Consider the following 24,401-nt stretch of genomic DNA (forward strand, 5'->3'; position numbering starts at 1 on the left):
GAAGCGGTTTATGAGCTTCTGAGCCAGGAGAGCTAGGCTAAGGAGCCCGGTGTGTGAACGCTCGAGCGGCCGCATCAGCGGCCTCATAGACCCTGGTGGCCAGGAGCCCAGATCACTTTTGTGCGAGTTGGATCGGCGGGAGCGCGTTTTAGAATTCGGGAGGCAAGAGGTGATATTTCGCCTCCAAGATAATGTTCACAGGCCCGGCGAGAGTCTGTGATAACTGTTCTCGATTTTGGATCGGCGGCAGCGAGAGCTATTGCGACTTCCTCCGCTCGTGTTGAATTTGGGGCCCGAAAAGATAGCCTATCGACATTCATTCCCCGGTGGACTACGGCAGCCGTGAAGAATTCCGCGGGCGACGGCTCTCTGATGTCCACGTAGTAGACGCCCTCTTTATATCCATATTGCCTCTCAAGCGTGCGAACCCGCGCTTGTCGTCTGCCTTCATGTGAAGTCATGTCCATATTACACGGGAGCGGAGCGACCCAGAGCATGTGGCGCCACAGCACCGGGTGTTCTCCGTCCCCTCTGGTATACATGTGTGTTGGATGTGTAAGCGGTTTAGCAGACCGTGCATCCTGCCCTCCCTCACTCTCACCTTATCATTGTTCTCTCACCCTCGCCCTCACCTCATCATGCCCTCCCTTCCTCACCCTCGCCTTCACGAATTTTCATGCGTCGATCCTCACCCTCGCCTCAACAAGTGAAACACTCATGAAGGTTCACCCTCCTGAGGATGGCCCCACCCCTCCGCCCCTCTGCTGACCACATTAACCGGTCGTCCGTACAGCTGGGGGCGGAAGAGTTTCGGCGCGACCCGGATGATGGCAAGGCACTCCTCAGGTGGCGAACAGTGTGTCTCAGCCTTGGACAAGGACCGGATAGCGTATGCGATTACTATCTCCATTCCGCCGGTGTTCTTAATGAGGTCTGCTTTTAGGCCCACGCTGCTTTCGTGGGTATGAATTGATGTCTCTGCGTCCTCATCGAAGTGCGCGAGGATCGATGGGAATTGTAAACGACGCTGAAGGTCCTTGAGGGCTTTCGCTTGCGGCGCTTCCCATGTAAATGGCACGTCTGCCTTTGTCAGTTGGGTCAAAGGCTGGGTGATGCGCCAAACGGTCTTCCAACGTTCTTCGGTAGTACGCGCACAGTCAGAAGAATGTGCGCAAATCTTTCTTATCGGCCTTTGGTGGAAAAAGTACGATACCAGCTGGTTTCGGCGGATCTGGGCTTGCTCCCTCCTCGTTAACGATGCGGGTTAGAAACAGCAGCTGTTCAAAGGCAACGTGGCACTTGTCTGCTCTCAAGGTCACACTTAATTGCTTCTAGTACTGTTTGAAGCCATTTTTGATGCTCTTAAAAGTTGGAGCCGAACAGAGCAATGTCATATAAGCATACCGGACCAATTTTACACTTCACACCTTTCAACACTGTATTGATTACTCGCTGAAATGGCGCTGGAAGGAAACAGCGACCGAATGGCATCACCTTGAACTCGAAGAGGCCATCCGAAGTTGCGAATGCGTTCTTCTCACGACCTCTTTCATGAACTTCAGTTTGCCAGTACCCGCTCTTGAGGTCCATTGATGACGAATACTTGGCGTTGCAAAGCCGCTCCAGTGTGTCGTCCAATCGGGGAGGGGGTAGATGTCCTTCCTTGTTATTCTGTTATGCGGTAATCGACGCAGAACCGAAGTGTGCCGTCTTTCTTCCGCACTAGAACAATCGGTGCCGCCCTGGGGCTCTTCGGTGGCTGGATGACGTCGTTGCGAAGCATTTCTTCCACTTGGTCCCGCATCGCTTGTCATACTTGCGGCGACATGCGGTCGTGGCTTTAGCGGGGAGGTCGGGCGTGCTAGTCGGTTATAATGCGATGCTTGGCAGTCGGCGTTTGTCGGACCTTCGGCGATGACGAAAAGCATTCGCTGCTGCTTCGAAGCAGATTGCGTATCTGTTCTTTTTGTTCCGGGGCAGGGCTGGGTTTATGTCGAAGACGTGCTTGTGATCTTTCTTAGATGAATCTTCTGGGGCTCAATCGAAGAGGGCGGTGGCGTCGTGAACGTCGGATTGTTCGTCGAAGAAAGCAATCATCGTTCTTGTGCTAACGTGCTGCTATCCTTCGCTGAAGTTCGTCAGCAGTAATTCAGTTTCGCCATCAGGGAAATGTGCAATGCTTCTTAGGATGTCGATTCCTCGCTCTAGAAGCAATTCCGTGTTCCCCTCGATTGGAGATTCGAAGCTCTTGGCATCCGTGGCACTTATGGTGATCATAACACTTGATCGGGGTGGAACCTCACTTGCTCATCCAGGACACTCGGGGCAACATGCTGCTCCATGGTGGTCATCGAAGAGCTGGCTTCGTACGTCGAAAGCATGATGACCATGGATCAAAAGTAGATTATCACCTGATGTTCATTTAGAAAATCCATGCCGAATAGGAGGTCGTGGGAATATATTTATAACACCACGAAGGCCGCAGGATAGGTATGTCCCTTGACTGTCCCTCGCGCTGTTCATCATCCCGATGGCGTAAGGAGGTGACCCCCTTGCGCCGCGAATTTGTGGGCTGTCCCATGCGGCCGTGACTTTCCGCAGCAGCACGGTGAATGTTCTACTCATCACCGAATAATCGGCCCCTGTGTCGTCTAGGGCGGCAACTTTCTACCTGTCGATAGCCACTTCTAATTCGGATGTCCTGGATCTTGCGCCGCGTGTCGTCCTCGGCGTCGGGTCACGGCTTCGTTGAGCATGTGAATGATGAGTAGGACGTGTCGTCGGGCTTTTCTGGGTGGCAGCGCAATCGGATCGTGTCGAGATCGATCTGCTGTTTGCATGCGGCGTTAGTGTAGAGGGTGCGGCGTCGTCACGTGGTGTGGTCGCTGGAGGATCTTCGTCGATTCGCTGGCAAGCAGCCTCACCTTCGCAGATTCCTTTGTGTAGTTTGCCTTGCTCGGGCTGGGGCACCATCCACGAACAGCAGCGGCGTAGCTGCAGCCGGGCGACGCAAAACTTGGTGTGGGCGGTGATGGTGAGCGGGATAGAAGGCTGGACAACACGCAATACTCTCGGTGCAGACACTCGTCGATCTCCCGTGGTCGTTGGCCGGGTCATGGTTGTGGGGCAACACTTGAGAAGCCACACAGAGCCGTTCTTCTGTAGGGCAGTGGCAAAGAATGTAGCCGGGGTGGCCCCAATGGAAGCTCAGCGGGCGGCGTTGATTGGGGGTCCTCCGGAGGTTTGCTTTTGTTGTTTGAGCATGCAGCATACGTGGGCGGGTGTTTCATTGTGATCTTTGAGGCGCTGCGCAGGTCTCCTGGTGCAGAGTGGCAGGGCGCCTTTGACTACGCACAGCGGTGCTGTAAGTCATGGCCTTGAGATCTATGGCTGCCGGAGTCGAGGCTGCCGGAGCCTGTTGCAGTTGTTCCCGTACCACGACCATGAGAGTCGCTGCTTGCGGTTGTGGGCAGGATGACAGCAGTAGTTCTAGCTCCTCATGAACAAGCTCACGAATGACGTCCCGTAGGCTGTCAATGGTGGTCGTTCAGGTGTCCGCATGCCTCATGGAGAAGGCTGGTGGTGCCCGGTCGTACTGCTGAGCCCGGATGTCTAGGATCTTCTGTATTTTCGTAGCCTTGGTTGTGAACTCGGCAACGGTCTTGAGTGGGTTTGGGACCAATGCGGCAAAAAATTCTTCTCTGATAGCTCGCATCAAAAAGCGCACCTTCTTCTCTTGTGTCATGTGAGGGTCAGCGCTTCAGAATAGACGGCACATCTCTTCGACGCACGCAAGGACAGTCTCATTTTTCAGTTGAATGCGAGTCTGGAGCAGTAATTCCGCCTCTTCTTTGCGCACAGTGCCACTGAATGTTTTCATGGATTTGTTTTCCTAAATTTCTTCGATGTTTGCAGGGAAGCCTCATGACTCTAGACCCAAGTTTTATCCTGGGCATTCAAGAAGAAAAAGACGCACCATTGTTCTTGCTCAGTCGTCCCATCCGTTGAAATTCGCCACACGCTCAATCTGCTCCAACCATTCTTCGACTTCTTCGTGGGGTAGACCGCTGACTACAGAAGGATCACGTGGCTGCTGAAGAACGAGCAGTAATGATGCAGCGTTGCCCTCCATCTTCAGGAGCCCTGCCCGTCCACTGCAACCAGCCCCCCCCCCCCCCCCCCAGATGTCACGTAGTCGTGACGGCAGTCCAGACAGTGAGTAAGACAGCGAAAGAAGAGTTCCAAAAGAAACTGTTTATTGGCTGACCTGCGCCCACATTCAACTGAATTACTAGGCGGCGGCGATAACAACAAGCGTGCTCGGCGTGCGTCAAACATAGTGCCCGCCTGTCTGGGCCCGGCTCAATTTAAAGCTCATAGCGAGCTTTCGAGATACGGTATGCCGATTTACCACAGCAGCCTGGAACAGCATATAGAAAAGTTTCCTCGTGAATCCGATGGTAGTGGTGATCTCTTTTTATTACGGCCAAAAAACAGGGGACCAGTCCAAGGACCGGTTGCGCTGGCTTAGAGGAGGTCGGCGGGGAACCCTTGGGATGTCGCAGCATCCACTGCGCGCTGGATAAGCCGGCGTTGGTCTGCTGGCTCGTAAGTATGCAGGAGAGACTCCCACGTCTCTGGGGTGTTTGAGTTTTTTGTGTTGTAATGTGTACAAGTCCACACCATGCGTATGAGAGTGGCCGGAGTTGAGCAGTGTTTCCACATAGGGTCTGTCTGTTGCGGAAAGATCCTGCTGTATATGGGGAGATTTGGAAAACTACCGGTTTGTAGTTTGCGCCATTGGACGGCCTCGCGTCTTGTTAGATCACGGTGTGCGGAAAGATAGAAACATCTTCGAGCTGGTAGTGCTGGGGTATGTCTGTGTAAGTGGTGAGTAGAGAAGCACGTGAGATACTAGTGTCAGCGGAAGCAGTGAGGCTGATCATACACTCGGCTCGGCAGCTGAGATCTCGGGCGAGAGTGTGCGCCTGGGCGTTTCCGCTGAGTGACTCGTGGGCTGGAGTCCAAACACGTAAGCGAGAGGTGGAAGAGGGTGCAGTAGAAAGTACAATGTGTAACGCCTGGCAAGAAATACGGCCAGCATCGTCGTTGCGGTTAGCCTGTTGAGAATCACTGGTGACGATTTTGGTATTAGGGTCGGCTAGCGCTAGCATAATGGCAACCACCTCTGCTGCGGTGACTGTTTCAGCATGGCGAATGCTGCAGGCTGTGTACCAGCTGCGATTAGGGGTGAGAGCTACCGCCACCATCGCTGGCTTCGAGGGATGGTAAGAGGCCCTGGGTCGTCCCATGTCCCCAGCTACCTCATGGCTCATGGCTCTCGGAATCTCCAATACCGTGAGCGAACTTATCGAAGCAACCCTCACTGCCCAATAAGAGCGGCTCTCACTCACACACGCTGGTCGAGCGGTACTGCAGAAAGTTGGGATCTCCCCGCCGAGAGCGGCCGTAAGTTATGCTGAACTTACCCCGGAATCTCCGCATCCCTCCCATTCCCAAGCGGATGCACCCGGAACACCATGCCGAGAGACGGGCCGACCGTGCACGTCAATTCGAGAAACGCTTCAGCGGACGTCCGGACGTCACGTATACGGACGCCTCGTGGATGCGACTAATCTAGATAATACTGGTCGCGTCCTGCATCACAAACAAAGCGATAAAGCCGCGCGCCGGCAGCTTTGAAGCATGCAGAAATAAACAGTGCAAAGATTCGCGGCGATATGGCACCACTCGGAACGCTGTATGACGAACGGTTGCATCGCAATTTTCACGCAAAACTTGGTTTTTGAGGAAAGGAAATGGCGCAGTAACAGTCTCATATCTCGTTGGAAACCTCAACCTCGTCTTAAGGGTATGGGTAACGAGTCAAGGAAGGCATACAATTGAAGGTGCATTTGTCGTCGGTTGGAATCGCTGGCTCAAGCTAGCCTCCCGCTTGATTAGCCCATGCAAGCTATATGCAACGGGGAATCGAATTACCCCATCCGGAAGGCTTTACAACGAGCGGGTGCGTCCCAGTATTAGTACGAATGTTTTCGGGAAAACTGGCGCCACAGGCCTGTCGACCAACAGCGAGTATATATGGAAGAACGACATGTATAGGACTGTCTGAGGTGGTGGTGCTCGGCTTGCGACGTGTGTCATGCGGCCACTCAATGATGTCAACCTATTTATCTTGCCATCGCTGAGATTTTGTGTAACATCTGCGAGTGCACACGCACGCGCGCACACACACGCGCACACACACACACGCACACACACACACACACACACACACACACACACACACACACACACACACGTGCGCGCGCACGCAAGCACGCAAGCACGCACGCACGCACACACACACGCACGCACGCACGTACGCACACACGCACGTACGCACGCACGCACGCACGCACCCGCCACCAGCTTTTCTGGTATTGAGACTATTAATGCTTTCTGGTTTAAAAAATGGCAGCATTTTTTGTAAGGTCTTGACGAGAACTTCGACCGGAGCATAAGTCGTGAGACACCAAGAACTGCACTGTCGAGTGTGCTACACCGAGGCAGTTGACAAGCTGGTTACGCCTCTAATGCTGCGCGATATGAACCCTGCTCGGGCAGTTCTGAAAATTCTCGCATAGTGCCAGCACCGTCCGAGATGGCGTTCTTGCTAAATCGAGCATTAGTCTCGATAGCCTTGTTTGTATTCGACCACTGTACCTGCATGAGTTTCTATTGCAGCAAAAAACGGTGTAAAAAAATGGCTTGAGGTTTCCGTGTTTCTTCGCGCTGTTTCTTCCTTTAAAGGTTTAGCGTTGCTGAGCACGATATACTACTGTGCGAAAGCACGGTTGTTTGCAGCTGTACACCACCGCCGCGCACTATTGGGGAAAAACTCCAGGACAGGGGAAAACCGACCTAGGTGTATGGGTGTCACGCCTGCCAACGAACACCTGTTGTACTGTACCTAGTTTGAGTACATGAGTGTGTATACCTTCCGCAAGTTTGGCTTTAACCAACTCTCTCACAACGAAGCTATTCGATTTTGTTCCCGAGTATGCGCCCTGGTGAGTTTTGTCCCCAGTAGAGCTATGGAAATAAAAATTACAGATGTAAAGTTAAGAGACAGGAAGAGGGCAGAGTGCGTCAGGGATCACAGGCGGATTAATAACATCCTAGTCAAAATCAAGAGCAAGAAATGGGCGTTGACAGGGCATGGAATGCGTAGATAAGATAACCGATGATCCTTAATGGTAAGGGAGCGGATTCCAAGAGAAGAAACACGTAGCAGGGGGCGGCAGATAGTTAGGTGGATGAGATTTACATGTTTACGGGATACGGTGTCGCAGCTGGCAAAGGACAGGATTACTTGCCGAAATATGGGAGAGATTTTCGCCCTGCAGTAGGCATAGTGAGGCTGATGATGATGATGATGATGACGAAGCAGAATTTTCTAAATAGCTTCTTCGTAACCGCGCCAAATATGGCGCCGCGACGACAAATTACACGCAAATTGCAGAGATGGAGGTGGCTCGCCAAGCTTTACCGCTGCAACGCAAAGGACGAAGACGAGTCGAGCTCACAGAAGAGCTGAGCGCCGTGTCTGTGTGCTCGTCTCCCCCTTGTCTCTTGCGCTATAGGGATAATGTCAAACCAACATGCCCAAGCTTCCTCTTTCTCTGGCCAAGCTGTTTGATCCGCGCCCATCACGTAATGGATGGATGGATGGATGGGTGAATGGATGGATGGGTGAATGGGTGAATGTGTGTATGTGTGTGTATGTATGTATGTATGTATGTATGTATGCATGCATGCATGCATGCATGGGTGAATGGGTGTATGTGTGTGTATGTATGTATGTATGTATGTATGTATGCATGCATGCATGCATGGGTGAATGGGTGTATGTGTGTGTGTATGTATGTATGTATGTATGTATGTATGTATGTATGTATGTATGTATGTATGTATGTATGTATGTATGTATGTATGTATGTATGTATGTATGTATGTATGTATGTATGTATGTATGTATGTATGTATGTATGTATGTATGTACAGGGTCGTACACTCTCTGGCATTTTTCTTCCAAATAGACGCGTAGTGCCTAATCTGCACAGTTTTATTTTTCTGCAGTATTTTTAAGTACGAACACAGCGCAGCGTGGCCGCATCCGGCGCGGTGGCGCATCGAAGCTCTGCCGCGCAGGCGCACACGGGGCCTGGAGGCGGTGCTTCGTGTCGTCTGCTACAGCGAGGGTGCGCACAGTGCTTGCTCTGCGGTGAAGCGCACCAAACTTTCTCCATGATTACAGCGCTCGTGTGCACCGAGACAGCACTGTGGGAAAGCGCACTAACCACAATGCGTTGTTGCTGGTTGCGCGTACAACATAGCGGCCTCTCTTCTCAATGGCACGATCTCGCTGAAATGCAAGTATTGCTGCAGCGGCCCCGTTTGAATGAAGGCGAAACTCAAGGCACCCGTGTACTGTGGGATGTCAGCGCACGTTAAAAACCCCCAAGTGGTTGACAATAATCTAAAGTCCTCGACTATAACGTCTCGTGTAGTCTGTCCCTTTCGGACGTAAAACCCCATAAACCAAATCAATTCAAACCTGAAATGACAAGTTTGCAGCAATACATGCATATCACCGAGATCGTAGCACTGAAACGAGAGGCCGCTGAGTCGTCGGTACGCGCAACCAGCGACAACGCGCTGTAGTTAGTGGGCTTTCCCGCAGTTCTGTCTCGGTGCACACGAACGTTGTAATCATGCTGAAAGTTAGGTGCGTTTCACCGCAGAGCAAGCCCTGTAGCAGACGACACGAAGCACCGCCTCCAGGCCCCATGTGCGCCTGAGCCGCGGAGCAAGTCGGAATTTGTGCACCTACGCCCCAACTCAAAGTGCACAACCAAAATTGCCCTTTCCCTACTTAGCGGACCGACACCCGAACACGAGGAGATCCTGGTACTGGGGCTTTAGATTCATCATAGGCGCAAGATAGACACTACCCTAAACAAGCTACGTAAGGTGGGGGACCAGGTGGGTGGGATGCTCCACCGGGTATCCAATAAAAGGTGGGGGGGGGGGACTACGATGCAAAGATGCCCTGCGGCTGGCCAATGCATTCGTAACCAGCCGGATTTTATATTCGGCTCCCTACCTCCACCTACGCATATGCGATGAGAATGCCTTAGAAGCAGTTCTCCGCAAGATTTATAAGAGAGCGCTCGACCTCCCCATAACGACGTCCAACAAGCGTCTCCTCGGTCTGGGGATGACCAACACCTTTGGGGAGTTACGAGAAGCTCATCTTAACAATCAATACTTGTGCCTGAGCAAAACACCTGCGGGGAGCCGCCTTCTGACCCGCTTACACATATCCTACGCAACACAGACAGAAGAACGGGTCCGCATCCCTGAAGCCTGGCGCTTTGCACTCCAGGTGCGACCCCTTCTGAAGAACATGACTGCAGACACCCATGATGGTCGCCGTCTCGCTCGGGCGGAGGCTATTTCTCAACAATATGGCCATAAGCCAGGTGTCTTCTATGTGGATGCGGCCGGCCCACACCATGGGGGTTGGTACACGGCGGCCGCCATCCATGGATGGATGGATGGATAGGAGCGTCCTCTTTTAAACGGGGTGGTGGCAATTGCCACCATGCTCAGCTTTTCTTTCAGTATTTTTGTTCAACTGTGTTAATTCTCATTAAGATTCGCCATCTTCTTTCATTACGGTTTCCTACATTGTGAACTTACGTCACATCTCTACTTTTCAGCCACCAATCGCTTTTTGCTAACTTCCACTGAAGATTTATATACATGACCATTGTTATCTTTAAACCTTAGGGCCCCAGGAACAGTGACTGTGCCTGCATCAACATCCGGATGGACATCATCACATTTGAGTATGAGGTGTTAAATTGTTCCCCATATCTACCACACACTGCACATGTGTCATCATCTTTGTTGATTTTTTTTTTGTAGCTGCGCGTTCTAAGACAACCCTGACCGAGCTTCAAAGAGTAGGGCACTGCTTCTTCCTCCTACACAGGGCGTTCCCCTTACACGCAGAGCCCTCTCTCGCCGCCCTGAGCATTCATCGCTGAAACGACCCTCTCCCCTCAAGCGGACGACACACTTCTCATTCCCAGTACACTACAGCACGGCCGCGCCAGGCAGGCCGTGAACCTCGACAACACGCTTTGTGACGGCAGATGGCGCAGAAACGCATTTTTGCATCGCTCCGCCACTCATCTGAGATCACGTAAACTTGTGTGGCCGACAATACATTGTGTACCCTCGCCTTCCCGAGAAACACAATATGAAGCAAACTCACCGCACAAGATGGGCCTCAATCTTATGACTCCTGGATGATGCCAACATAAGAGCCACCACAACAGCAGAATTTCCTCTGGTACAGTCCTCTTCGAAACTATTGTCACGTTGCAGTGACGGCAATCCAGCAGTCAGGAAAACAGCAACAAGCCTTGCAAACGAAGCTCTTTATTTGGGCTGACTTGCGCCCGCAAAAGAACTGAATCACTCGGCGGCGGCGTGAGCAGCAAACGTGCTCGTCAGTCGTCGAACTACGAATGCCCGCTGCTCGCGGCATCGTTCATTTAAAGCCGGCAAGGAAACTTCGAAATAACAGGTCGAGATCATCTAGAGTAATCTGAAAACACGTAGATGCCGCTTTCGTGGCTGTGATCAATCGAGATTAGTCCGCTCGCTTCTCGCGTCACAAACAAAAATGATAACACACCTTTCTTGCGGCCTTGCGCGAACGAACGGACATTACAATGATAGGTGGCATTATCCCCCTCCCAAAGAAGCATCGTCTCGATGCTTTAAAATGAAAATAAACACGGATAATGCAAACTTTGAGTCCTTTAGCGTTCATAATAGGGTTTAAGACGTACGAAATGTATGACTTCCGGGCGTGTGCGTCGTCGCTGAGATGCTGTCGTTCCGTCGGGGATGACTTCATAGTCCAGGTCACGGATGCGGCTGAGAACAATATATGGGCCAAAGTAGCGTCGCAGCAACTTTTCACTCAATCCACGGCGGCGAATTGGTGTCCATATCCAAACACGGTCACCTGGCTTGTAATGCGTGTCTCGTCGGCGCAGATTGTAGCGTCGGGCGTCGGTGTGCTGCTGGTCTTTTATGCGAAGCCGCGCAAGTCTTCGGGCTTCCTCGGCGCGATGAAGGTAGGCGGGGACGTCGAGGTTGTCTTCGTCTGAAACGTGCGGGAGCATTGCGTGGAGTGTTGTCGTGGGCTTCCTGCCGCATACAAGCTCGAATGGGGTAGACCTGGTTGTCTCCTGGACGGCAGTGTTATAGGCGAAGATAACGTAGGGCAGAATGGAGTCCCACGTCTTGTGTTCGGCGTCGATGTACGTGGAGAGCATGTCGGAGATGGTCTTGTTCAGACGCTCTGTGAGTCCGTTGGTTTGTGGATGATAGGCAGTTGTCCTCCGATGGCTTGTCTGGCTGTAGTTTAAAATGGCTTGCGTCAGCTCCGCTGTAAATGCCGTTCCTCTGTCTGTGATGAGCACTACGTGGGCGCCGTGTCGCAGGAGAATTTGTTCGACAAAAAATTTTGCAACTTCTGTTGCGGTACCACTAGGCAACGCTTTTGCTTCGGCGTAGCGGGTCATGTAGTCGATGGCCACGATGATCCACTTGTTACCTGATGATGAAGTCGGAAAGGGGCCGAGGAGGTCCATCCCCATTTGCTGAAAGGGCTTAGTTGGCGGTGGTATGGGGTTCAGGAGTCCGGCTGGTCTAGTCGGAGGCGTTTTGCGTCGCTGACACTCACGGAACGTTTTCACGTAATGGGAAACATCGGCAGCTAACCGCGGCCAATAGTACTTCTCCTGGATGCTGTGCAACGTGCGAGATATCCCGAGATGCCCTGCAGCCGGCTCATCATGCCATGCCAGCACAATTTCTTGCCTGAGATTTTTGGGTATGACAAGAAGATGCACTGTCCTTTTGGGCGCGAAGTTCTTCTTCAGGAGGACATTATTGTGAACGACGAAGGACGACAGTTGGCGTTTGAACCCTCGGGGAGGCGATGCGGTCTTTCCTTTCAGATAAGCAACTAGGCTTTGCAAATCAGGATCCGAGCGCTGCTGCTGCGCGAAACTGGTCGCGCTTACCGGTCCTAAGAAAGCGTCGTCGTCTTCCTCTTCCGATGCTGCGTCGACGGAGGCTCGGGACAAGCAGTCCGCGTCGGAATGCTTGCGGCCAGATTTGTAGACTACAGTTATGTCAAATTCTTGAAGACGCAAGCACCAACGAGCAAGGCGGCCAGAGGGATCCTTAAAATTGGCAAGCCAGCACAGAGCATGGTGGTCGCTCACAAACTTGAATGGTCGTCCGTACAGGTAGGGTCGAAATTTGGACGTGGCCCAAATAATGGCGAGACATTCTTTCGCGGTCGTCGAATAGTTGGCTTCGGCTTTCGACAGTGAACTACTTGCGTACGCGATAACTTTCTCCTGTTTACCATCTTTCTGAACGATGACCGCTCCTAAGCCCACACTGCTTGCATCTGTATGAAATTCGGTTTCGGCGTTTTCATCAAAGTGTCCGAGCACAGGAGGGGACTGTTAGCGGCGCTTCAACTCTTTGAAAGCTTCCTCTTGCGGCCTTTCCCATTTAAAAGGCACGTCAGCCTTGGTAAGTTGGGTCAAAGGTTTAGCGATGCGCGAAAAGTTCTTGACGAATCGCCGGTAATAAGCGCACAATCCACGGAATCTGCGTATAGCTTTCTTGTCATTAGGATGTCGAAACTCTGCGATCGCAGCCGTCTTCTTGGGGTCGGGGTGAACTCCATCCTTGCTTACGACGTGACCAAGGAACAGCAGCTCCTCGTAGGCGAAGTGGCACTTCTCTGGTTTCAGTATCAGGCCTGAAGACTTGATCGTTTCCAGCACTATCCGAAGCCTTCTGAGGTGGTCTTCAAAGCTTGAGGAGAGGACAACAACGTCATCTAAGTAGACTAGGCAAATCTGCCGCTTCAGGCCTGCGAGCACCGTATCCATTACTCGCTGGAACGTCGCTCGGGCAGAGCAGAGGCCGAATGGCATCACCTTGAACTCGAAGACTCCGTCTGGGGTGATGAACGCAGTCTTCTTGCGATCTCTTTCGTCGACTTCAATTTGCCAGTAGCCGCTCTTCAGGTCCATCGATGAGAAGTACTTAGCGTTGCATAGCCGATCCAATGTGTCGTCGATGCGGGGGAGGGGGTAGATATCCTTCTTCGTAATGGTGTTCAGGCGGCGGTAATCGACGCAGAAGCGAAGGGTGCCGTCTTTCTTTTTCACTAGGACAACTGGTGCTACCCAGGGGCTCATTGATGGCTAGATGACGTCGTCACGTAGCATTTCCGCTACTTGCTTGCGGATAGCTTGGCGTTCTATCGGCGATACGCGGTAGGGGCTCTGCCGCAGTGGTCGGGCGTGTTCGTCTGTGACAATGCGGTGCTTGGCAAGCCGGGTTCATTGCACATTCGATGCTGATGAGAAGCAATCGCTGTACCTTTGAAGAAGACTGCGTATTTGGTCTTGTCTGCTCCGGGGTAATGCCGGGTTGATGTCGAACGTGGGTTGATGGCCTTGGTCAGATGGGTCTGCGGGTTGGTCGGGGAGGGCAAATATGTCTCTGATATCTGGCAGCTCGTCGAGAAAGGCAATCGTCGTGCCTTTGTTTAGATGCCGGTATTCTTCGGTGAAGTTGGTTAGCAGCACTTGGACTTGGCCATTTCGGATTTCGGCGACTCCCTGCGATGCCCAATCCTCGATCCAGGAGTAACTGGGTGTTCCCCTCGATGACGCCTTCGGCATTTTCGATGTCTCCAGTACCTATACAGGCAAGGACTTTTGATCGGGGCGGCACACTCAATGCTTCGTCGAGGACGTTTAAAGCAACGTGATGAGTCGCGCTCGTCGCAACAGGTATGGCTTTGTCCGTGGAGAGCTTGATCGACTTAGATCGAAGATCGATGATCGGCCGATGTTCATTCAGGAAGTCCATTCCCAAAATCAAATCTCGCGAGCATTTCTGTAGGACCAGAAAGGTTGTAACATAGGTTCGCCCATTTACTGTAACTCTCGCGGTGCAGCGTCCTGGCGGCGTAATAAGGTTACCTCCTGCGGTGTGGATCAGCGGGCCATCCCAAGTTGTCACTTTCCTGCGTCGGAGAGCGAATGGCCCGCTCATGACGGAGTAGTCAGCTCCCGTGTCGATCAACGCAGTAACCGCGTGACAGTCGACCGTAACTTCAAGGTCACTTATTCGCGTTTTTTATTGCACGTTGTCTTTGGTGTCCGATCTCGGCTTCGTCGGGTAGTGAGGCTGCGGTTGGCGTACTCCGACGTTACTTCTATGGGCAGCGGTGAAGGCGTCAAGTCTGGCCGCGTCGTCGTCGGTGTTGTCGTCGAAGTTGTCATCGAAGGTGTCGTCGGAGTTGTCGTCGGACTTGAGCGTCGGTGGAGGATCTTTGTCCTTGCGCTTAGAAGCAACCTCACCTCCAGAGGCTGCTTTATTCAGTTTAACCTTCGGGGCTGGGGGAGCGTCCACGCACGGCGTAACCTCGGTTAGGAGATACAAAGCGTGGTGACGATGGCGACGGGGAACGTGATAAGCGGCTCGTCGATGAGCATTCTTCCCGACGCAAAAACTCTTCGATTTCGGCTGGTCGCTGGCCGGGTCGGGGTCGTGGGGCGTCGTAAGAGAACCCTCGGATGTCCAGTCTTCTGTATGGGCAGTGCTGGAGGACGTGACCGGCTTCGCCGCAGTGGAAGCATAGAGGGCGGCGCTGGTCGGGCGTTCTCCACTCGTCGCATTTCCTCGGCCCTGTGCGACGCTCGTAGGACGGTCGGGTTGGGGCGATAGGGCGGCAGTCCAGCGCAGCTCCCTGAGGGCGATAGGGGCTTGGGTCCCGTCGTCGAGGTGCGGGACGGCGCACTGCTGCGGCGTAAGTCATGGCTGGGGGCTCCATAGGCTGCGTGGTGGTCGGCGTCACACCCAAGGCCTGTTGAACCTCATCCCGGATGGCGTCTGTGAGCGATGAAAGCTGCGGCTGCGGTCCCGTTGATAGCAATCGGCTGAACTCCTCTCGCACAATTTCACGTATAACCTCCCGCAGGTTATCGATGTTAGCGGTGTCCATGCAGCTTGCTGACAAAAAGCGCTGCTGGCGGTCATACTGGCGGGCTCTGGCATCAAGTGTTTTTGCCATGGTGGATGCCTCTTCGACGAATTCCGCGACGGTATTGGGTGGGTTCCGTACGAGGCCCGCAAAGAGTTGTTCTTTAACTCCTCGCATAAGTAACTTCACCTTCTCTTCTTCCTTCATGTTTGCGGCGGCCCGCCGGAAGAGACGCTTCATCTCCTCAGTGTAGACTACAACGGTCTCGTTTGAGTGTTGTATGCGAGAGTGAAGCAGCTGCTGGGCTCTCTCCTTTCGCACGACGTTTGTGAAGGTCTTGAGAAGCTTCTCCATGAAGGTTTCCTAGTTCGTCAGGCTAGCTTCCTCATTCTCAAACCAGATTCTTGCTGGTCCCTCCAAGGCGAAGAAGACGTACCTAAGTTTAGTAGCATCGTCCCAGTTGTTGAGGATAGCCACACGGTCGAACTCTTCCAGCCATTCTTCCGTGTCGGTACCAGGCGTAGCGTAGAAGGTTGGTGGCACCCTGGGCTGGTGAAAAATGATTGGAGTCGTCGTCTGGGGCAAGCTCATGGTGGACGTTGCTACTAGCTTTCGCTTCCGGGTAGGGTCCGGCAGAGTCCCGAACTCAGGTGCGTCACCTATCAGACGTTGGCTTGCGCGGTGGACTGGACTCAGGTCCTGCGGTGAATGACTGAGAGGGCTGGCGTCACGACTTGTAGGGGGTGTCCGGAACATGGAAGGTTACCCAGCACCTCCACCAGATGTCGCGTTGTAATGACGGCAATCCAGCAGTCAGGAAAACAGCAACAAGCTTTGCAAACGAAGCTCTTTATTTGGGCTGACTTGCGCCCGCAAAAGAACTGAATAACACGGCGGCGTAGAAAGAGAAGTTTATTTTTTCTGTTTTAACATAGAAAATACAAAACAAAACAGATGAACTTAATTCTCTGATCAGTCAAGCACATGCGCAGTGACGCAGCACTGAGCACGTCAGTAATGCAGTAAAAATGCCGATACTCGACCGCCGCGCAGGACGATAAAGTATGTCGACCATTTGCGCAAGAACTCGGCCTCGCTCATTGACAGAGCGTCCATGCATGCTTGTTCAAAGAGGCGCGTGCGCAGGCGCTGCAACATTGGGAACATTGTTCTTTGCGGACGCCCATTTAAGGATGCCACTCCACGCTGCCGCCACAAAACGAACATGCCGACACACAAGAGCATATTTGTGAACAGTTCGCGTGAACTAGTGCGCGCTTCGAGGCGGGTTAAAAACATGCGTGACACTAATGTCCGAAAGGTGCGCGCAACTACACACTCAAACATTGCGTGCTGCAAAGTTTCAAGCAGACCGCACGGCGGCGTAAGCAACAAATGTGCTCGTCAGTCGTCGAACTAGGAATGCCCGCTGCTCGCGGCATCGTTCAATTTAAAGCCGGCAAGGAAACTTCGAGATAACAGGTCGAGATCATCTAGAGTAATCTGGAAACACGTAGATGCCGCTCTTCGTGGCTGTGATCAATCGAGATTAGTCCGGTCGCTTCTCGCGTCACAAACAAAAATGATAACACCCCTTTCGTGCGGCCTTGCGCGAACGAAAAGACATTACCATGATACGTGGCAGTATACAGCCCAAGGGGTTTGCTCTTAAGCTGTTTAGCGGGGCTCTCTGCCACATCTTAAAATCCAAACGTTGGGAGGACAGAGGACGCGAAGCCATTCCTCTGTAGATGAATTACGGTTGCTGAGAATGTGTAACGAGGCATGCTGCGGGCCTCATAAGCAAACCCCTTGGGCTGTATATTTTTGACGGGGGCTGTACCTTCTCCTGCAATTTCTCCGCCACCTCGATGGCCCGGAGCGCCTACTGCTGGCTAAATGACCCCCCCCCCCCCCCACCCCCCTTAACGTAACCTTTCGTCTTTTCTTCCTTCTTTTTCCATTTCATCCCTCCATTTTCCTTTCCTCTTCCTTCTTTCTAATTTTAGGATAAACCAAGAAACCCAAAACACGGACTTAATAAAGGATCCGTCCAGTCAGTAAATAATGTCGCTCAAGTCAATAGCAACACTACAGCACCAATATACACAGAAAAAACGTGGCTGTTTAAAATCAGTCGCCAAATAAGTCGAAAGATCCTTCTGAATAAACGAACGCTTGTGCCAATGTGGTAGACAGTCCAATCCAATAAGTGGCCTTTAATTTATGTAATCATAAAGCTGACAGAAATAAAGAACCATCAATGCCGAGGTTGTGACAGATGCGTAGCCTGTGCTTCGCTCGACAGGCATTATTGCAACACTTTCCATGCAACAGAAAGGCTGACCGGCAATGTTCTGCTTCTGACCTTGAAGCGAGCAGGACATTCCGTTTCCAAAGCAAACAAGCCCGTCGCAATAAATTGGCTGTAAGGACGTGATGATCCTGACTTGCGGCACGCCCTCACAGAAAGGCTCCATGTGCTTAAGTGCTGCCGTTACTAAATCTGCGCGTTCCTTTTCAGTGGCAGCTTATGTGCACGCAAAGTGTGGTGCTTCGGCAACTTCGTCGTTTTGTGCATGATGCCTCGTTGGATTAAGGTGCACGCTCAGCACTCCAGCAAAAAGACGACGGAAGGTGATAATCACTGCTATCATAAAGATAGGCGTCGCACCAATTTAAGCGAACACGGCAGAAGTGAATAAAAATAAAGGTGCGAGAGTATCAAAAAACCACAGGGGTGCACCTACCCTGCGCAGCTCTCCTTGTCATGGAGGTCATTGTCCGCCGGGCTTTCGCCTAGGGCTGTAATGTCCTGTATTTTTATTCGCTTTTGTTGCGCGGTTTTTCGGCCATCAGAAAAAGTGTCACCACTTTCCTTATCCCTGGCCTTAATGGGGCAATAAAGAAGGTACTCTTCCCTTCCCGGCCTCGAATTATTTTTACTGGCCCTTTTCGGACATAAAAACGGGCCCCTTCGGGCCGCACAGAAATAATTCCGAGGCTGCTGCGCAAAGCAGAAGCAATAAGAAAGAGAGTCTGCGTCGTCGCTTTCTTCTTATTCTTTCATGTTCGGGACTACTAGGCTGCCAAGAGTAAGAAAAAAGGGAACCAAAAGTCGGCCATAAATATGCGAGGCGATGAGGCACGGGAACTGAGGACATTAATTATAATTGCGCTAATGGTTCCGACGAGGCGGCTGCTAGGCAGGCGAGGGCAGATCGTGAAGTGCAGCTGCCGGTGGCGCGTCGTTATCGCGACGGCAATTAATGCAGCAATCAATACGGACACCGAAGCGACCGGCCTCTGATATCGCGGTACGAAATGCAGTGGCACGCCCGTCTTGCAAGAGCTCATCGTTTTGAAGACTTTAAGTGTGCGAATGGCCTCAAAACAGTTGCTTATGCAGTTACACCATGACGTGAAGCTGCACTTTACTGTGCTCCCTTCTGTCTTAGCACTGAAGTGAACCGTCAGCATATCATCGTCTCAATTACAAAAATGTTCGTGCGTTGTGATTGCTTGTGGTTCTTCACGGTGTTACGTTCCGTGTCGCAATCCATATCTTGAAAAAAAGTGAAGGCACGAGTTCTTCGCTAACAGCTATCACGTGAGAAAATCTGTGATAGCTTGCACGATGATTTACAGGCTTAGGTCATAGCCTCTTTTATGCTTAGGCGCAGCAGTCGTTTCAATAGAAACAAGTTGTGAGACGCAGTATAATCAGGTCCTCCCCTCATTTTAGCACAAAACCCGAATTTAAACATTTCATGCACCCTCAGATAATTTTTTTTAAAAGTTGAGTTATACATTGTTTGTACTCCGAAATGCGTCTGAGGAAACAATTGAATTCGGCAAGGCACAAGTTGAAGTCAGAGCACAAAAATCTAACCGATATATTCTACCCATGCTCACTGGTGATATCTGTTCACGGCTGACAAGTTGTATTTGCAACGCTTGTTATGCTTACCATTTCTTAATCGGAGAAGTCCAAAAATTCAACTGGCAGTTTAGCATTGCTAAGCACGAAATATTGTCCAAAAGCACGTTTTTTTTTCAGGCGGACACCACAGCCACGTACCTGAAAGCGTGATAGAGGTGCCTGCTGACCCAGGTGCCAGTTATGAGCGACGTCTACATTTTCATCGTCCATACCAATTTGCCCAATGCACAATGCACAATGGCGACCTATGCTCCAATTCTGCGTTTGTGTAGCAATATTGTCAACGGCAACGCGTATTGCTATAGCGCCGTGTTTCTCCCAGAACGCTGTCTACACCAATGTATGCGGCGTACATGTTTCTACATGTACGAGGGTAATCCCAAAAGTAAGGTCTCCAAAGGGCTGCGGCCGCAGGGAAACTGTTTGCATGGATGCTCGCCATACTGCTGTGTTCATTGTTCCCCGTCTTCCAAACAAGCTATGACTCAGCGCGAAACGGACTGTTAGTCTTGGCACGGCAGCCATTTGAAATGGAGCTCCCGTTGGTGGCTGCCGCCAGGTGCGAAGTTCGCGCTGTTCTTCGATTTTTGAACACAAAAGGCGTTCAACCAATCGAAATTCATCGCCGGTTGACGGAACTGTGCGGAGAGTCGAGAATGGATGTTAAAAACATCCGCAAGTGGTGCAGGGAGTTACAGCTGGTCGCACTGAAATTCACGACGAAGAAAGAAGCGGGAGACCGTCAGTTTTTCTTGAGACAGTCGCGAAGATCGAAGAAATGATGCGGCAAGATCAGATGACCACACTCGACGAACTCTGCATTTTGGTTCCTGGCGTTTCTAGAAACACAATTCATAGGATTTTCACAGCAAAGTTGAAATATCGGAAGGTGAGGGCAAAATGGGTTCCGCGAATTCTAACAGACGACTATCAACGTCAGCGCGTTGACACCTCCCGCGAATTTCTTCGGCCTTATGGAGATGAAAAGGAGACCTTTTTGGATTCCATTGTTACGGGTGACGAAACCTGGGCATTCCACTTCACACCTGAGACCAAACAAGCATCACGTGAGTGGCGGCACTCCTCTTCACTCAAGCCGTGAAAATTCAAGCGAACACAGTCTGGCGGCAAAGTCAGTCTGCCGGTCAAACGCTTCCTCAATGACATGGCAGCGAGCTGGCATGACATGGGCATACAAAAACTGCCCCAGCGTATGCAAAAAAGCATTGACCGCAACGGCAATTATGTGAAAAAGTAGAAGAATGGTCTGTCTTTTCAGTGGTTTATAAAGTGCTTAAAATAAATATCTCTTTCGATTTATAAAAGAACTGGAGACCTTAATTTTGGGATGACCCTCGTACATGTGGGGCTTTTACGATTTCTACAGCGTGTTTGATAGCCTTTATATGTAGATCATCAGCATCGCAAACACTGCTGTTCTTTAAATTCATTAATATGGAAGCGACTTCATCCATGTCCGTAGGGTACAGAAACATGGTACTCGCATTTGGTGAAATGTTCGCAAGTGGTGCCTCATTTCCTGCTGAGACAACATTGTGATGTGAAAAATTCAGGGGGGCACTTTGTTGACCTAAAGTGTGGTGAGGCGAAAGCCTTAAGCGCAGTGTTGCTGCTTGTGTCACTGATGTGTGGTTAAGATGTTAAGCTTCGCCTCTAAGAGCGGAACGCGACAGCGTCTTGCAACGCTGCAAGAGAGTCCATAGAACGCCATCGCCCATTCGGTTCTACGCCTTGCTCGTCGGTAAATTGGTTTTTTGAGGAAAGGAAATGTATATGTATCTCATATCTCGGTGGACACCTAAACCTCGCCGTAACGGGAAGGAAGGAAGATGGGAATGGACGAAGACACCGTATTCACTAGACGCGCCTTTGTTCATTCCAAACCATCGAGCTGGCATGGCGGAGTGTTTCTTATTTCTTTAAAACAAGTTCCTGGCTGAGTGCTTTACAAAAGTGCAGTTGGAAAAAATAGACACAGATAAGTACAGAGCAGCGGTGGTGCGCGCACGCGCCGAGAAACGGTGGGCAGGAAAATCGCCAACAAAACGAGCATTAGGCGATGAAAAAAGATACGCTTGTCAAAAAGAAATACGTCAGATACAAAACGGCGACGAGGTATCGGCCGATAGCGTCATTATCAAGGGCGTAATCAGAGACCATTTCAGTGACTTGCTGGGTTACACGCGAAGGGCGGAAGGCAGTTTCCATAACGATTTTCTACCGTTTATGCCAAGGCTCGAAAATGAAGCCAGAATTCGTCTTGAACAGCCAATAACCGTTAAAGAGCTAGAGGAAGCAATAGATCAACTGCCATTGGGTAAAGCACCCGGTCCTGATGGTTTAGGAGCCGCCTTTTACAAATATTTCAAGTCAGAAATTGCCCAAATTGTGCTGAAAGTTATTGTCGAAGCGTACGAGAAAAAGCGTACGCCATTGTCATTCACAACATCGCACACTGTACTCATACCGAAGTTTGCTGAGCCAGAAAAACGTCTGTTGGTGGGGTCTTATCACCCGATAAGCCTCACCGACGTAGATTATAAGATAATCATGAAGATTCTAGCAAAGCGAATTCAGGGCGTCATATCCATGCTAGTGGGGAGTCATCAAACTTGCGGTATCAAGGGTCGGAGCATCGCCACTAATATACACATAGCGCGAAGTGTGCTTGAAAGCTGCGATGCACTAGGCGACAGGGTGGCAATGATGCAGCTAGATCTCGCAAAGGCCTTTGACCGTGTATCTCATGAGGTTCTGTTCAGCTCGCTAGATCATGCTAATGTGGGCTGTGTAATAACGGAGGGCGTACGAATGGCGTACGCGAACTGCACAACGCGCGTCATTGTTAATGGGGTGCTGACTGAAAGCCTACACGTACGCTCTTCAGTGAGGCAGGGATGTGTCACCCCTCTAGTTCGCAATCTATCTGGAGCCCCTTTGTCTGGCTATACTAAACTCTGAGTGTATAACTGGCTTCAGGTTACTGTCAGCGCATGTAAAAATCTTAGCTTATGCTGACGACATCGCCGTGTTCTGCTCAAGTAAACAAGAGTATCTGTGAAGCCACGGCTGTTGTTGAGAAGTTTTGCAAATGCACCGGGGCGCAAATAAATTGGGAGAAGAGTTATGGATTCTGGCATGGTGACTGGGAGGAAACGCCAGACTGTTACTCCCGACTTCGGTGGGCCACAACTTCGACGACGTATCTTGGAGTACCGCTGAACTTTTATAGCAACCCCGAACCATACTGGAATGAAAAGGTGGCAATTGCAAAGGAAAAGGCCAGTGGGTGGCAGGGGCGACCACTATCAATGTTCTCGCGCGCCACTGCGTGTAACCTGTTCCTCATGTCGAAGATATGGTATGTCATGAATGTGTTGAGCGCCTCGCGGATCAATATTCAAAGGATCCATCGGGTTTTTGCTGTCTTTATTTGGGCGTCGACATGGGAAAGAACTAGTCGAACAAACTTATTCTTGCCTGTGAAGAGAGGAGGTCTCGGACTTGTTCATTTATTTGTGCGACAAAACGTGTCCCGCTTTATCTTTCTTCGCGACCAGAACGATATTTTTCTTCGCACAGTTATGCAAGTTCGTTTATGTCGATTTCTACCAGGAGTTCTAGTATGCTCTGTTGAAAACATGCGTGGTACCGTGAGAGGTTATCTGCGTGAAGTTCTGCTTGCGTGCAGAATGTTACAAATGCGATTTTCAATGCAGTACCTCTCCAATGTCACTAGAAAAAATCTGTATAAAGATTTAATTGAATCAATTCTCCCTGTACCCATTTACCGATTGTCAAACTGCGGAGGCCAGGAGCAGATGTGCTCAAAAGGGTTAAAAGAATGCCAGTTTACCCATCTTTGAAAACTTTCTTCTTCAAACTTCACACCGGAACACTGTCGGTCAAAACATGGATGCATGATAAAGGACTCTTTGTCCCTTGGTCAACAGATTGTTTTCTATGTAAAAAACCTGAAACAATAGATCACATGTTTTTAGATTGTTGGGATGCGTTTTTCTTCTGGGATGTGCTTCAAATAACCTTAAAGAAAGGTTTACCGCTACACCCGCATGGCATCAGGTTCTTACCGGTAGGAAAACAGGACATCCCTTATGACACTATTATGCTCCTTGGCCTCCATAGTTTATAGAAAACAAGGACACAATTCAACAATGCAGAAGTAGTTGTGAGATCTCCACACGAGCATTTCATTGAAGGTGTCATACGTCTGAGGGAAGTGTATCAGGCACTGCCTGATCAGCCAACTTGGTTAAATGTGTTGGATGACTTGGTTGAACTGAAAAAAAAATTTTAACCTACCGTGTCAATGCAAGTGTTACTGACATGTTTTACTTCTTTGTACCCGTTGTGAAAATGCAATAAAGAAAAAAAGAAAAGCTGGCATGGCGGAGTAGTAGAGTGCTCGTCTCGCACTCCGGAGACCGGGGTTCGATTCCCAAGCTCGGCCAATTTCCTATTCGGTTTTATTTATTTATCTGGTCTGACTACAAAAGTTAATTAGGCTAATTCGTTAAGTACGCAATTAACTAAACTCAGTCCCACTTACTTGGAGCATCACTATACGATTCCTTTAATTGGTTGCATGGTTAGTAGCCAAAGTACAATTGGCCCCGTTTGAAATTCGCGCACTGTGACGTCACGACCGTTTCGACCAATTGAAAAGCGTGACATTTCTGTCGACAACTGCTGCTTACAAAGATGAGGCATTAAAGGTTTCCGCCTTAAAAATGCTTTATGAAATGGTCATTAAAGAGATTAGTTTAAAGATACTCTGAGACCATCATGCCATTGAGCACCGTCATACCCATCATCACAATTTCAATGCCGCCGCGGTGGCTCAGCGGTTACGGTGCTCGGCTGCTGTCCCGAAAGACGCTGGTTCGATCCCGGCCGTGGTGGCTAGAATTTCTTTGGAGGAGAAATTCTAGAGGCCCGTGTACTGTGCGATGTCAGTGCACGTTAAAGAACCCCAGGTAGTCGAAATTTCCGGAGCCCTTCACTACGGCGTCTCTCATAGCCTGAGTCACTTTGTGACGTTAAACCCCATAACCAAACCAAACGATTTCAATGGAGCACCAAGGCGCAGAAGGATTTCGACATTGCTGTTGTCGCAGCAGAAAACAGTCCGACCGCCGTGCAGCTAAGCTCGCGTCACGTCGTACACACGGCAATTCTCAAGCATAGTGCCCACACGAATCGCTATCAAAATGGTAATGAATGCGTAGCAGAAACAACGTCGTG

The sequence above is a fragment of the Amblyomma mixtum genome, chromosome 1 (genome assembly GCF_055824585.1).
Source record: "Amblyomma mixtum isolate Tamu chromosome 1, ASM5582458v1, whole genome shotgun sequence".
Lineage (NCBI taxonomy): Eukaryota > Metazoa > Arthropoda > Arachnida > Ixodida > Ixodidae > Amblyomma > Amblyomma mixtum.